The sequence below is a fragment of the Thermobia domestica genome, chromosome 6 (assembly GCF_964235325.1).
Source record: "Thermobia domestica chromosome 6, izTheDome1.hap1.1, whole genome shotgun sequence".
NCBI classification, from domain to species: Eukaryota; Metazoa; Arthropoda; class Insecta; order Zygentoma; family Lepismatidae; genus Thermobia; species Thermobia domestica.
Genome location: NC_137459.1, coordinates 95,468,632 through 95,485,433, shown reverse-complemented (window position 1 = coordinate 95,485,433; position 16,802 = coordinate 95,468,632). Strand labels below are relative to the sequence as shown.

The following is a 16,802-nucleotide window of genomic DNA, read 5'->3' as shown; positions in this document are numbered from 1 at the left end:
CTCAATTTAAGATATGGGAGCAAGGAAGTTTAGTGTGGTGGCTTGTACCTTAACCAACACACTTTTTCAAACTATAAAAAAAATCGTGAAATTTACCAATGTGTATGTTTAGGTGTAAAAATTATATTAAAACTAGTGATGTCTGGCCCCTTGGACCTGATTTTTCTAAACTTTGAACTATCAAAGAAGGAATGCTCTCCATTTGTAAAATGATACTTCGAAAATCTGAAAGCATATTTAATATTTTTTTTTCTGAAGGTGTAACATTTTCCAAATTTGTAGCTGCTAATGGCTGCAAATGATAATATTGCGGCGCAATACGTAATTGAGGAACCTGAATTCAGAGAATTTTAAAATTTTGTGATAAATTCAAATATCTTCAAATGTACGTAAACAATCTACGAGAAATTTTAGTAACATTGTACATACTATACAGGTTGTTCATTTAAATTAACATTAGTGTCATGAGTAATGCTGTGCTCCCAACTCGGTTTATATACAACCTGTTTCATATAAATTCCTTAGTGCTTTTGAATCAGAAACGGTTGAAGATGAAAATGATGTAACAAAAAGTGAGATAGGGAAATGTCAGAGGGCGTATTTTCCTACAGGACTTTCTATCATGGGATCCAGGAAGGTCACTCAAGAAGTTTAAATAGTAAAGTATGTAATGTGATTCGTCATTGCGAGCGCTTACCTCTGCTTCATGATGTCCCTGGTTCAATCCCCAACCAAGTAAATTTGTGGTGAACAACACCGTGTCCTTGGGTTTTCTCGGAGTACTCTCGTTTCCTCTCGGGGCAGCGGTGGCTCAGTGGTAGAGCTTTCATCTCTGGTGCTTGGGGTCCTGGATTCGATCCCAGTCCCCGCCAAGTGAACTTTATGGTGGACAAACACCGTGTGCGAGGGTTTCCTCGGGGTTCCCCCACTTTCTTCATTCCACCATTTTCATTCATTACTCATCATCATCGTCTCTTTTAGCCTAACCGGCATAACCGTGGGACACAAAACTCAAAAATTTCATTTCATTATTTTGGTTTCCTCTCACATACTCATTCCACCAATTATTATATCATCATTCACTTGCCTCATCTGCCATTACTTGCCTTGCCACCAATTATACTATTATCCTTCTCTCTTAGCCTAAAGGGCATAATCGTGGGACGTTAAACTGTAAGATTCGTCATTGGAAAGATCGAGGAAAGCAATACATTTTTGTAGAAAAAAGTTTTCGTGTGGAGAACTGTTTACGAATGTTCACTATTAGTTATGAATTCTTGCACATTGATAGCGGTGCCCAGAGATAAAGTTTTTTTCCCCTCAAAATGTGGTTTATTTCCCCATTATCTTTTCAATGGGGTATCAAATTAGATACCTTTTAATTTAAAATTTTCGAGTAGCTTCCCAAGCCCTGCTGTTGGAAGAACCTGTTTAGCCGAAAAAGTGGAAGAATGAGAAGAAGAGGAAGAAGCGAATGAAAAAGTGCTCAATTCGATGTACCCTCTGACATTTCCCCATATCACTTTTCGTTTCATCCTTTTATTCACAACCTTTTGTGATATAGACGCAGTGTGCGTTCTATCTGCAACACCTGGTGTGTATATATATGGCACTGCATAAAGGCGTTACATACACAGAATGGCTGGATAACAACGAGCAAACATTCATCTAATACGTAGCAGTGTTATAATCTTTAAAAAGAATTTGGTTAGAGATATTGCTTCCACCTTGATGCACAAATCGGAAAAATGCACGAAAAAATTATTTCTGATGAAAGAAGTTTCGAAAACAACCTTCCTAACCTTAAGTCGGAAATACGTATGTGTGGGATGTATTCTTCTCATCTATTTAACATTACGTCATCTTAGTATCAGAAGAGGACAAAGGCAAAATTTTCACCCGGCTAAAGTGTCTTTTTGCCCCCCCCCCCCACCTAGTCCTAGACTATTTTTTACATTTTATTACAGTGATATTAGAAAATATGTTTGACGATTTATTTTGGGAGTGCTCGTTTGGACGCCCCCTGACCAGGCCCGCAACCAGAGGGGACAGGGCCCCCTAAACTTTGCGTGGCCCTTCCAGACCTCAATACAAAAACGAATCTTAGATATGTGTAGATAAATGTCCTGTATGGCTTGCAAAACATGGTCACTTACTCTGAGGGAAGAACATAGACTGAAAGTATTTGAGAACAAGATCCTGAGACGAATATTCGGACCCAAGAGGAACGGGAATGGGGAATGGCGGAAACTTCATAACGAGGAACTACATAATTTATATGGTTTACCCAACATTGTTAGGGTCGTCAAGTCTAGGAGGCTTAGGTGGGCGGGTCATGTAGCTAGAATGGAAGAAAGTAGAAACGCTTTCAAAGTCTTGGCTGGAAGACCAATCGGAAAACGACCATTAGGAAGACCTAGGCGCAGATGGGAGGACAATATTAAGATGGATCTCGCAGAGATTGGAATACAAAGTAGAAACTGGATGCAGATAGCTAAGGATAGAAGTCAGTGGAGAGCTTTTGTGAACGCGGCACTGAACCTCCGGCTTCCAGAGGCCATAGAGTTAGTTAGTTGGTTAGATATGTGTAATAGAATTTTTAATGACTTGCCCTCCCTAACATATCCATGGTCCCCCAAAAAAACTCTGTGGCTGGTTGCGGGCCTGCCCCTGACGTTGGCATTCCGGCAGTTCCCAACGTCTTGTGCCATGCTTGTGCTTGGTTCTGTGTAGCCGCAGTACGTAGCAATTGTACTGTGCCTCATGGCAATACTTTTTAACTCGTTTTAATCCAGATCTTATAAATCGAATTTGTCATTATTGTTGAAAACCTGTTGCGCAGGGAATTTTATTTAAAGTTAGTAAGCTCAGTACATATACTATAGGAGTGATATCGTATTAATACAGGAGTATTAATCTCTTAATCATACAGTGCTATAACCTCGACGAGTTTACAGTAATGTCAATAATTTAATACGCAAATGTAATAAACTGCGAGCGAAGCGAGTTGGAATTTTTATTCTTGCGATGTTCGGAAATGAAGACCGCGGAAACTTGGGGCTCCATTTTCTTTCCTTCACTCTCTTTTTATTAAAAATCTGGGGCGCCCCCTAATATACCAAAATGTCTTGCGCCCGAAGGCAATGCCTATCCTGCCTACCCTATTGCTACGCCACTGGGCACACGACATCAGAATAGTCATTGTTAATCTCAGCTACTCCCAAAACTATGGATTCGACACGAATTTAGTCATTTTTGATCTTTTAAAATGTTCATCCCCCTCCCCTACGTTGTACCCTCCACCTCTCCAACTATCAGTCCCGAACTTGGATTGAAAAAGCATCAGAAGTATCACTGTTTCTCTCATCGACCCCGAAAACTATGGATTCAACACTAATATTGATATTTTTTTCATCATTTTTAAAATTGCTCTCCCCTCTCCTTCCCCTACGTTGAATCGTCAAAGTGAGTAGCATAAAGTAATCCATTCCCCTAAACACATGTAGGTTAAAAATTTGATTGAGGTCGGTCGGGTATTTCAAGAGTGATGATGTCACAAAGATAGTCATTTTTATTCTGATTTTTTTACATATGTCTCACCTCTCCCCCTTCTCTACGTTGGCTTGTCAAAGTGAAACGATAAAAAACACCTAAGGCCCGACCCTCATCTATGTTGAAAATTTGATTGAGATCGGTTGGGTGGCTCAAGAGTTATTAGGTTTTATATACTTTTATATATCTGTCCTCTCTCCTCCCACTTCCCTAAGGTCTACTGTCAAAGTGGTATGGTAAAAACCACTCCAGGTCCGAACTTCATCCATATTGAATTTTCTTTAAAGATCGGTCGGGTGGTTTAAGCGTGATGAAGTCACAAAGACGGTCACTTTTGTTTTTATTCTTTTTACATATATATATATATATATATATATATATATATACCCCTCCCCTCCTCCCCCCTATGTTTCACCGTAAAAGTGAAATAATGAAAACATCCCAGGCCTGAACATTATCTATGATTAAAGCTTGATCGAGATTGGTCTGGTGGCTGAAGAGTTAAGAAGTTTCATTTATTCTTATAGATTTATCGCCTCTCCTCCCCCTCCCTTAAGTTCTACAGTTAAAGTGATATGATAAAAAGCACCTCAGGTTCGAACCTCATCTATGTTAAATTGTTTTTAAAGATCGGTCGGGTGGCTTAAGCGTAATGAAGTCACAAAGATAGTCACTTTTATTTTTACTTCTTTTTAGATACGTATATTTCCCCTCCCCTTCATTGCACTGTAAAAGTGAAATGAAGCAAACATCCCAGGCCCAAACCTTATCTATGTTGGAAGTTGGATTGAGATCGGTCGCGTGGTTCAAGAGTTATTAAATCTATTTATTTTTATAGATTTGTCCCCTCCCCTCCCTCTCCCCTAAGCTCTACAGTTAAAGTTAAATGACGAAAATCACCTCCTATCTAAACCTCATCTATGTTGAAAATTTGGTTAAGATCGGTCGGGGGGGGGGGGGTTAAGGGTGATGAAGTCACAAAGACAATCACTTTTATTTGTACTTTTTTGACATATATCTCCCCCGTACGTCCCCCTCCCCTTCATTGCACTGTAAAAGTGAAATAAAGAAAACATCCCAAGCCCGAACCTTATCTATGTTGAAAGTTTGATCGAGATCGGTCGGGTGGTTCAAGAGTTATTAAGTTTTATTCATTTTGACATATTTCCCCTCCTCCCCTTCCCCTAAGATCTACTGTCAAAATGAAATGATAAAATACTTTCCAGGTTTGAACTTCATATATGTTGAAACTATGATTAAGATCGATCAGGTGGTTCAAGAGTTATTAATTCACTTTTATTTTTATATTTATTGATTTTTGTATATTTCCCCTCCATCCCCTTCCCGACGTTGCTCCGTCAAAGTCAAGTAATAAAAATCATTCCAGTCCCAAACCTCACCTACATTGAAAATTTGATCAAGATCGGTCATGTGGTTCAAGAGCTTTATTTATTTTTTTTCTGTCCCCCTCCTCCCCCTTCCCTAAGTTCTACCGTCAAAGTAAATAGCTAAAAACACTCCGAGGCCAGAGCCACATCTACGTTGAAAATTTGATCGAGATCTGTCGGGCGGCTCAAGAGATTAAGAGTCACAAACATAGTCACTTTCAATTTTATAATATAGATAAAAACTGTAAACAGTAATGGTCCTAGGGCTGACTCTTGAGAAATACCCTTTAAAATTTCTCGTTCATCTGATAACACATTATTAGCTTTTACCTTAAAAGCTCTATTACTAAGAAAGATTCCGAACCATGCTAAAATCATTTATGTGCAAGTTGAAATCGAGGATTGCCCAACCACAGAGGACTTACTGACGTCGAGAGCCGTATGAGACAACGTAGAACATTTTTGTAGCAATCAAATGACCATATTTAATGGAGAAGCTCGTTCGTAGTACACCATCATCACAAGAACACAAAATCTGATAGCGGTAACCAAAATACTAGGAACTTTACTAAAGAAAAGGAGAAAAATCTATGTATTTATAATTTTAGGAGGAATTTGATTCTTTATATTCTAAACTAGTTTCTCAATGCTCCGTTGTACACTGAATGTTCCAACGTGGATGATGTTTTCCAAGGTGGGCATCAGTTATCCAGGAAACATTTTCAATTCATTTTAACATTATTTAAGAAATATATTTTTAATTAGAGGTCAGGCGGATCGGATGAAAATGATCAGTGGGCTAGGACTGACCCGGGAGCTATCTGTTGTGCATGGCTACTATAAATAATGGTGACAAAGCTAAACAATCTAACTTGTGTAATAATAAAGAATGTTCTACCATGTCAAATGCTTTTGAGAGATCTATGTATATCACAACAACTGTTTTTTGCATATATAATTATAATAATAATATATAATGCTGTCCAATGAGCTAGCGACTCTACGAGACATTGATATTGTAGACAAACTTCCGATATTTTTCTATGGTGATAACAAGTGCAGAGAATTGCAAAGGAGATCAACTTGATATATGCGTACATATTATGCAGCACGAGGCTGGTGAGTTTATTGATTGTTTAATCATGTTAGGGGATGAACCAACTCAAGTTATATGCACTTACATAAAGTGTGTGGTGGCATATTTGAAAGCGTACTTAACGCACACATTGAAGACCATTCTGAAACGCTACAGGAAAGTAACATTTCTGTCATTGCTGTCAGATGTAAACATCACACAGAAGATGTACAAAGTGGCAAATACTCCTTGAAATTGATTCTTGTGCATGCTTGAGAAATTTGATAATAATAGGGACAAATACCATCACTTGCGTGAATGGATAGTAACGAATGGTCGGAAGGAAAAAAATTACAAAATTTGACTTGACACATCAGTGTGTATAATACACTTCCATTCTTTCTAGAAGATACAGTAATTGACACAAGGATAGCAACAAGTGAAAAAATGTGGCAAAAAGTAAAATTAAGGAAGGGTCATTCCACGTCAGTTCATCCAGCGAAAAACCGAAATGTCACCCACCGACTCAGATTTTAATGATATTTGGTACACTTGGTCTACAACCACCAAAACTAACTTGTGCAAAATTTCAGAGTTCTCGCTCAACCCGTTCCCATGTTACGGTCCATCAAAATTTGGACATGGTAGGTACAAAATTCTACTCGCGACAGCCGGAAATGTTGCGTCGAGGTTTAAAATTTCCCTCATAACATGCTGATATGAACCCTTTGAGACAACAAACCTATCCATTCTGATGCAGAATTGTCCGTAGATTTCAAATCTGTGGTCAGATTTGACATAACATCAACCTAAAGTGCACTTTTGTACAAAAAACTAGTAAAAGGTATACTTGAAAAACAAGCCTCAACTAGAAGTACAAAAATGGCTCTATTTCAAAAAGTACCAAATTCACAGAAATAATTCCTAGATATTCTGAAAGAGGATGAAATTTCCTATACAATGAAGTGAAAATTGTGTTGGGTATTTGAGCATGTGATGTACTACATTTAAAAATGTCAAAATGAATGAAAAGAATTGTTGAAATTTTCCTCCTGCCTCTTTTAGTTGACATGGCTGTTACTATGTGGCAGCAATTAGAAGTACCCTGGGTGAACAAAGAGTGCGGAACAACAGAGGAGAGAATTTGAAAAGCAAAAGTTTCATAGTTTGTGACACATTTTGAATTACAGAATAGCATCATTGGCTGCATAATTTTCAATATTGCGATTTGTAGTTACTAACGTTTATAAATTAATTAACTAATGTATACAGTAATTAATTAATTATTTATTTTCTGATTTCATTTTTAGGATTGAAATGGAAGGTGAAGGTTCATCTGAAGTTACTGAGACTGATCTACCTCCTTGCAGCATAGGTTGTGCACATCCAGACTCAAAATGCCACCAGAATACATATGGTTCTACGAAGGAAATTCTGCCATTTAATAATGAAACTTTCGCAGACAGTGAAATTGAACTTATTTTGTGGAGGTCTAAATTACAAGGTACCAATGAGAACCTGACTATTTGTTTTCATCATAAACAGTGGTATTTGCATCACTATGGACTAGCTCACAAGAAATGTTGTGATCCTTTTACAAGACACAAGAAAATAGTGCGACGTGATTTGCGAACAGTGACGCTGGAACTTGCTAAAACCGTCAGGAAACATTTGGACATTATCGTTATCCCAGGCCAGAAAATGTGTTCCAACTGCCGCAAAAGAGTGGAGAAGGAAATCGCTACTGTTAAACAAGGGAAATCGTCTTCAGACACGCTAGAGTCAGCATCTCCACACAAAAGTTCCGACAGCGAATTCAAATTTGATCCGGATACAAGAGAAGCTGCAGTGGAAGAAGAAAAAGCAAAGATTGATGCAAGTTTAACACATTTAGGTCTTTCACCTTTAAAACTACATGCTGTTCCTGCACATCAGCGTGTAGCAGTTGGGCGTAAAAAAAATCAAAGTGATGCACGAAGCAGCGAAGTAAACAATGAAACGCAGTTTACAGCTTGATGACACAGAACACTTTGTTATCTGACACCAGTGATTCGGACTTAAGAACCAGTGCAAATGAAGTAAAAGAAAAAGCAGCAGACCTGGATCGCTTAGTTCTGTTAATGAAGCAGAAGATAGCAATAGCAAATAGACGTGAAAAACTTCAAATTCTCACTATTGCTCCAGAGTCATGGTCCCGCAAAAAAGTGACTGATGTTTTTAATGTTAGTGAATACATGGTTAGGCAGGCTAGGGCATTAAGTAAAAGCAAGGGTATATGCTCCTTACCAGAACACAGATTAGGGAAAAGACTACCTGAAGAAACTGTAACTGAAACTGTAACTTCAAAATTTCTATCAAGATGACGAATTTAGTCGGATACTTCCTGGAAGAAAAGATTTTGTGAGTGTTAAAAGAAATCTCCACATGCAAAAACGACTAATATTGTGCAATCTAAGTGAGCTTTACGTTGCTTTTAAAGAAAAACATCCTGATATTAAAATTGGGTTTTCCAAATTCTGCTTATTAAGGTCTAAATGGTGTGTTGTTGCAGGTTCAACAGGTACACGCAGTGTCTGTGCGTGTACTACTCATCAAAATGTAGATTTATTGTTGCATGCCATTAGTTTAAAAAAGGAAGATCTTGATCATGCAATTTCACTGATGGTGTGTGATAAAAGTAATAGAAATTGTATGTTAGGAGTGTGTGTGAAATGTCCCCAGGATAGCAGTAAAATAACAGAATTTCTCCAAAACAAAATCGAGGAGCACTGGGATGACGAGCAGGTAAGCTTTGCAGAGTGGGTCAATGTCGATCGTAGTCAGTTAGTAGAAAGAACACTGCCAATTCCAGAATTCATTAATCATTTTGTTCAGAAGCTCCAAGGATTAATACCTCATTCTTTCATTGCTAAAAGGCAGGCAACTTACCTAAAGGAACGTAAACAAAATCTCTCTCATGATGAAGCCATTATATTGATGGACTTTGCAGAGAATTATGATTTTATATTGCAAAATGAGATACAGACTTACCATTGGAGTCATGTGTCAAGTTCCTTATACCCTGTTGTACTTTATTTTATTGAAACTAACCGTTTAACTGAGAAATCTCTATGTTTTTTATCTGATGTCTTACATCATGACGTGCCTTTTGTGTATGAAGTCCAATCTGAAACCATGTCGTTCTTAAAGAGTAAATATCCACATATTAAAAGGGTCGAATATGTAACAGATGGGTGTGCTGCACAATATAAGAACTGTAAGAGCTTTTTAAATCTGTGCCATCATCTCCAAGACTTTGGCATATCGGCTTGTTGGTCTTTCTTTGCCACCAGCCATGGCAAGTCACCTTGCGATGGGATTGGTGGCAGTGTGAAACGATGTGTTACAAAGGCCATTTCAAAACCAGATAACAAATCCAAAACAAATGTATGACTTTTGCAAGCGTCAGTTGTCGACAATTACATTGTTTTTATCTACCTGAAGCCGAGATTAACAGTGTAAGAAGTGTGTTAGCAAATCGTTTCCAGATTGCTCAGACTGTAGCAGGCACAAGAGGTTTTCATAAGTTTGTACCACTGTCAAATACAGTTATAACAGCAAGACGATTGAGTACAGATGAAACACGAGATTTAGAATTTAACTTTGCACCAGGATATGATCAGTTGGAAAAGTTGGCATGCCAGGACATCAAAGTTAATTGCTTTGTAGCATGCATCTATGTTAATAAGTGGTATATCGGATTAGTAGTAGAAGTAGATGCTGACAATGCGGATATAAATATAAAATTCATGCACCCAGCTGGACCTGCAGCATCCTTTTATTGGCCTAGCAGAGCTGACACATGTTGGGTCCCAGTACAGCACATTTTATCTGTTATTAAGACTCCATTTACTCGTAATGGTAGGCAATACCAATTGAGTAATAAATGTAAATTATTAATTGAACAGACATGGAAAACTGTTGCCAAAAAATGAAATGTATAGGCCTATGTAAGTGTGTTTGAGTGCTAGAAAATATTACAATTACCTGCACATTGTATAAAACTGCATTTTTATTTCTTCTTTAGCAATAAGTCAAATACCCAAAACGATTTTCATTTCATTTTATAGGAAATTTCATCCTCTTTCAGAATATCTAGGAATTATTTCTGTGAATTTGGTACTTTTTGAAATAGAGCCATTTTTGTACTTCTAGTTGAGACTTGTTTTTCAAGCATACTTTTTACTAGTGTTTTGTACAAAAGTGTACTTTAGGTTGATGATATGTCAAATCTGACCACAGATTTGAAATCTACGGACAATTCTGCATCAGAATGGATAGGTCTGTTGTCTCAAAGGATTCATATCAGCATGTTATGAGGGAAATTTTAAACCTCGACGCACCATTTCCAGCTGTCGCGAGTAGAAATTTTTGCCTACCATGTGAAAATTTTGATGGACCATAACATAGGAACGGGTTGAGCGAGAACTTTGAAATTTTGCACAAGTTAGTTTTGGTGGTTGTAGACCAAGTGTACCAAATATCATCAAATTCCGAGTCGGTGGGTGACATGGCCTGGATGAACTGACGTGGAATGACCCGGAAAACTTTAGAATGAGATTACGTTATTTCACGATATGTTCAAATGTACTGTAACGATTGATTCATTGCACTTGGAGTAGCACTCAATTAATTAATATTTGAAGAAAAAATTGTTTCCCCCTTTCATATTGGAAGAAAGGTACAAATTATCTTTTATCTGTTCTCATGTGTTGAACAATGCTGAGAAGAAATTTGTGAATAAAATCTTCAAAAATCTAAATCTTCATGTATAAAGACTAGAATTTCCTTAGGGTTTCCCAGCTTACATACGGACACTAGAAGTAGGTTTTAACGTGTGTATCATATATACCTTCGAGCACATTATAGACAATATTATTTAAAATTTACGTATGTAATGTATGACCGTAAGAATTTTGTCACACTATTGTCTTGGTTTAAAATCTACTTTATGCACATTAAACATTCTTAGTATGAATTCAGCCCTTCAACTAGTGAATTGCTTCGATAGTTTACAACAAAATTGAACATTACTGGGTATTATTTCCTTTGTTATTTGGACGCACTAATAGGGGTTTTCCTATTCTAAACGGTAATTTTGTTTTGAACATTTGTTTAGAACTTACATTAAACCTTACATTACATTTAGGTTTACATTAAACCTTTACATACACATAAAGGTAAAAAAGTATTTCTTTTAGCATTAATTATAGTATGTTAATAATTGACAATATCTTGAATGTGTATGACGTTAAGGTTTTCCAATAATGTTTTATTCTCAAAGAATAAAATCAAACAATAAAAAAAAAGAGATAATGAGTTGGATAAGGCTGGACGATAGATTGCTGGATTAAAATTCGGTATGCTAATTACATGACTACTTCGATTATTGGGAAACGGAACTGATATGAGGAATTTTCAGATCACTTTCTCTTTCAGACCTGATCCTTTGCTGATTATTAGTTTAGAAACAATTTCGTTCGGAATATTCATTTGAAAACGAATTCGTAACACTCCTACGTATTAGTTAAGTTAGTCGTTTTCCGAACATTTTGTATATGTAATAACTCAACGTAGTACATTTTAAAATAAAGAGAAAAGTTCTTACCGGGCTGGCAATAGTGACATTATTTGTGGCATCAATAATAACGTGTATTGGATATTTTTTATAGAATGTTTTTAGTTTAATAGAGAGCACCCAGCTTTATGATAATGATCAAAATACATTAACCGTATCGTTCTCAGCGGAACTCATATGTTCCATAGACTTTGGGAACGATACATCTGTGTCTTTCCATGTACTATGTTTACGATTTTATGTCCCACTAGTAACATCATGTTCTTTGTATGTTTGTTATATTCGCCGATGGGTATCACACTATTCTCTATAACTAGAATTAAACGGGATTCATACTACTTTTTTTTTTCGGAAATTCATAACAGTTTGATATTGGGAGGATTCGAGAACTCCATTTAAAAAAAAGAATCAGCTGGAAATGAATCTGATGTTTATATAGAAATAAATACGAGGGGGTATCGGAAGATTTTAATTATCACCATGAAATAATAGAGACAGTGTTGAGTTTTATGTCCTTTCTTAAGACTTCCTTTCATAGTCTCTATTCAGGATCACACATTTCTCCTACCGTTTTTGACCTGTCGAAAGCTGTCATTGTGTAGAACTCTTGAGATAGTATATAAACCCATTGTTCCATCTCCATCATGATGTCACCTGAGTTGTCAAGATGGTGACCTCCAAAATTGATTCTTTATCTGTGAGAACAGGAAGAAATCCCTTGGTATCATATCAGAAGAATAGGGGCAATATTTAAAAGCTACACCTAGCTGCTTCCACTGAAGCTGTTTGAGATTGTGTCGTGAATCGTCGTTGATCAATAAAATAAAGTTTTTTTTTTCTAAAATGAAATAAAAATAAGAAATTTATTTGTGTTTGTAACAATATATTGCAAGTACATGATGGTTGGTTCACTTGCTTCCCGCTAGTCTACGCTGTTATCATCAATTTTTGAGTACATTCTCGGTTTCTGCCTGCCATCTGGTGGAAAACCGTAAAGATTTTGAGGTACGTCAGTTTGGTGCTAAAGATAAGCTGAGTTGCACCTTCGAAGTTGTGTTCTTAGATAGAAAATGCAGCTCTTTATACAAATTAGTTTTAGTGCAGTGTAACTTAGGGAAACAACAAATTACTTCTACATGTAAGAAGGGAATATTTCCATTTGCATTTTGTTGTTAACCTTACTGACTTTACTTTTGTATTTGTTGTTTTAACATACATTCATGTTGTGGTAATTTCGCTTATTGAATTTCTTTAAAAAGTTTGCAATAAAAAAATATCCTTTACAATGGCAGTCTCATTGAACGAACCGAGTGTATCTTTAAGCATATAAGTAAAACGTTGTAAGTTGCATAACTGGCTGCACTGTAGGTTGTGCCTCTGGAGACGGATCTATTTAGTGAACATACCGCGACATTTTACTTAACAGCATCTCGTAACTTTCTCAGAAGTGCGTAGTAGTATGCGTTAGTGATAGTACATCCTTCGGAAGGTTGTCTGTAAGGATGACCTCACAACAGTTCCAAAAGACCGAGGGCATAGCCTTACTGAGAGGCTTTTGCACATTTGCCTTTTTCGGGGAAGATGAGGAGGAGTGCTTCCATTCTTTGTTCATCTCTTTTGTCTCAGATCATATAAATGGAACTAACATTCGTCCATAGCTATAAGGGGGGCAAAAAAATCCTTATCATATTGCTCCAAAATATTCACCAAGTAACTCGACATACCTCGCTATGTTTGCCTCTGAAGAAGAATCAGAAAACGCGGATCCCAAAGTTCTGACACCTTCGACACATGCAATTCTTCGTGAATTATTTTCCATATAGTTTCGTACCCAAGTTCACTTTTGTTGCATGATGCTATTGATGCTTATACCGGTCTTCCAGGATCAGCTCTTCAATTTCCCTCGCTGTGGTGTCTTCGTCAGTGATTGATGGACGTCCAGATCTTGACTCATCTTTAAGAAACATATGGCTTGTTCGGGAATTCCTCTTCTACCTGGCGACAAAGTTGTGGGAAGGGCAAACGCCACCATATACAAGCTTCATTTCATCATGAACTTGCCGGGTGCTGTAACCCCTCAAATGGAGACATTTAATTACTTTACAAACTTGTAACTTCTCTATCTTGCACCTTATTAACAAAAAAAAAAAAAAAAAAAAAAAAAAAAAACTAACGCCATCTGTAAGGAAAGTAAATGAAATACGTTAACAATTTTCATTAAATCATACATGTAAGTATAATGTCCACACAGGCTGTTTCATCAAATTCACTCAATAACTTCTCAAATATAATTAAAATTTCCCGATACCCCTTCGTATATTCTATTCCTAGGATAGGCTAATATACTGTAGTTCGGGCTTCATGTTGGTCAATGAAGCGACATAGGTAAAACTTCATCATAAGGAGAGGGAGAGGGTTCAATCAATCAATTTGATATAATCTCATGACACATGTGACTTTTGTATATATAGGGTGGACCATTTATCTTAAAATGCCCTCATAACTTTTAAACTAGTACATACCATAAAATTCAATGAAATTTTCTAACAAGGAAATATCTACAGGGAGACATTGTTTGACACAGTCCGCAATACAACTCAATTAGGAGTTTCCCAACTCAATATAAAGTTATATAAATCTTGCAGATTTAGGTGGCACTACGTAAGGTTATTAAATATTTCAACTCAACATGTTAAACGAGAACTTATACCACATGAATTGTCCAGTAAAATGAAATGAAATTTTTGAGTTTTACGTCCCACGCTTATGCCGGCTAGGCTAAAGGAGATGGCGATGATTAAAAATGAATGAAATGGTGGGATGAAGAAAGTGGGAGGAAACGGGAGAACCCCGAGGAAACCCACGCACACGGTGTTTGTCCACCACAAAGTTCAGTTGGCGGGAGCAGGGTTTGAACGCGCGAACCCCATGCACAAGAAGTGAACCCTCTTCCACTGAGCCACCGCGGTCCCTCAATTAATAATCCAGTCTTACAAACTAACAACACTGTAGTATTAAAAATATCCGTAGACATCTGAAGTTTGAAGGGTCTCTACAACAGTAGTATCCTATTGAAACATACGTGTCCATGCACATCGGAAGTACTTTAGTCTAGAATATTATGACTATGATTCTTACTTTAAAAGGTTTTATTTCGGAAAGCCCTTAGATAAATATCGCATCCAATTGCATACAGCAAATGATTTTCAATAGACGTAAAGATCTTAATGCAGAAATTTAATATCGTAACTCATTTCGGAGATATGATGAACATTGCGAAAGTCTGCGACACTGCTTATATTATGTAACTGCGAGAGATTGTCGTAGTTACAGCTGTCAAACACTATTGCTGTTATAGAAACATACAACAGTGACATTTTGAAAACAATTTCCTACAAGTACGTCATTTTAAACAGAGTAACAATCTGTACTCATGTTTCTCATTTCTTAGGGGCAGAACTGAGATATCATATTGGAGTAAATGGCATTATGGTCTTTCGGGAAACGACAAGTATGTCTGATGTGCTTTAACATGAGCATCTCCCTTGCGTTACTGCTGTTATAAAGACCCCCAAAATGTGGATATTTAAGGATTTTTGTGATACTGTAGCGTCCTTAGATTATAGCACTGAATAATAAAAAATCTGGTATCGTAGGTTTTCGTTTACCATTGCATTCATCTCCAAAATTATTGTCGCATGTCTATAAATATGCTGTTGTAGGAATATAATTTGATAACGAATTCGCCCGGTATTTCTTATAATGTTAGTATGTGCATAATCTGCAAATACATGCATGTGGCAAATTTCATGTCAAAAGAGCAGTGAATAAGAACAATAAAATGTAAATAAAACTTTATTGTTCATTTAGCGACATTTTGTTTCACTCATTCTAAGTTTCGTATTTATAATTCTTTTCCTATGAAATTTACCACAAATATACATTTCCCAATTATACACATAGTATCAGTATTAAAAGTACCTGCAAAATCATTATCAAATTATATTCTTACAAGAAGACAGTTATAGATATGCGACACTCATTTTGGACATGAGTGTACATTTGAAATATGTAGTAGTCTGACATAGTGTCAATTAAAGAGAAAATAAAATTTGTTGAGTTGGCAAGACCGTTATTCGGATGGTATTACAGAAATATCATGCAATATCCTTCTGTACATATTTTTACGTTACAACATTTCGTCAAATATTATCTATTAGGTTGAAAGTTATATGTGAGTTTCAAGATAAATGCTCCACTTTGTACATCTTAACATAGGAAATTGTTTATTTTTTCCATAATACCTTGCTCAAAGGGGGAACGTTAAAACTCCGAAGCCTCTCTTGCGTACGTCAGTCAGTCAACGTCTTACATACACCAGGTGTGCAATTGAAATTAAACTTCAAACAATTTAAATTTACAAAGTACGGGAAAAGAAGTTTTAGAATTTATTTAAATCATTGCTTTTACATTTTAATATATTTTAAGTGGCTGTCAAACAACCTTATTAATAATAACCATTCATGTTTATAAAATGAGATTAAAAAAAAAAAAACAGCAATCTGGCAATGCTACTTATTTTATATTCTCAGCCTACCCTTTAACGTAAGCAATCAAGTAATTACAATTTATCACGTATCTCTTAATTTTTATATTGAAAAACATAGTTGCTTAATTTTACGTCAATGAATTTGTATTCAAATCATTTAATTGTACTTCCATTTTTGTATAGCATATAACTTTAGCAAATAGAGGCCATCTTAATTATTTAGTAAACGCAATACCAGTACACAAATGGTTGAAATCTTGCTTTCAGTTGTTAAAGAAATGAGATACAAATTGAAACTTCAACATAATGTTTGAATTAATTTATGAAGTTACTTTTTTCATTTCACAATGAAACTTAGTACTTGTTTTGTGCTAAAAATATTTCAACCAAATTTGGAGACAAAATAAATCTTGATATAATGTATATGTCAGTGTAGGCGACCATTAGCCATGTTAAGAAAAAAGTATATATCTTTACCACTAATTTGCTTACGCAATATGAATTGCAAACTGTATTGACGGGTTTGAAATTAATATAAATTCGGGAACAGTACTTTGACCATTATCTTTCTTGGTTAGATAATTTACATATTATTGATGGTTTCTAATTTTTTAAAACTTT

General features: G+C 36.2%; 1 protein-coding gene across 4 annotated transcripts in view; it reads left to right on the top strand.

Annotated features, from left to right (window-relative positions):
* The window catches only part of Shal (Potassium voltage-gated channel protein Shal), a 404,769-nt gene that overhangs the window by 202,429 nt on the left and 185,538 nt on the right, over window positions 1–16,802 (top strand). The gene's annotated exons all lie outside the window — the stretch shown is intronic.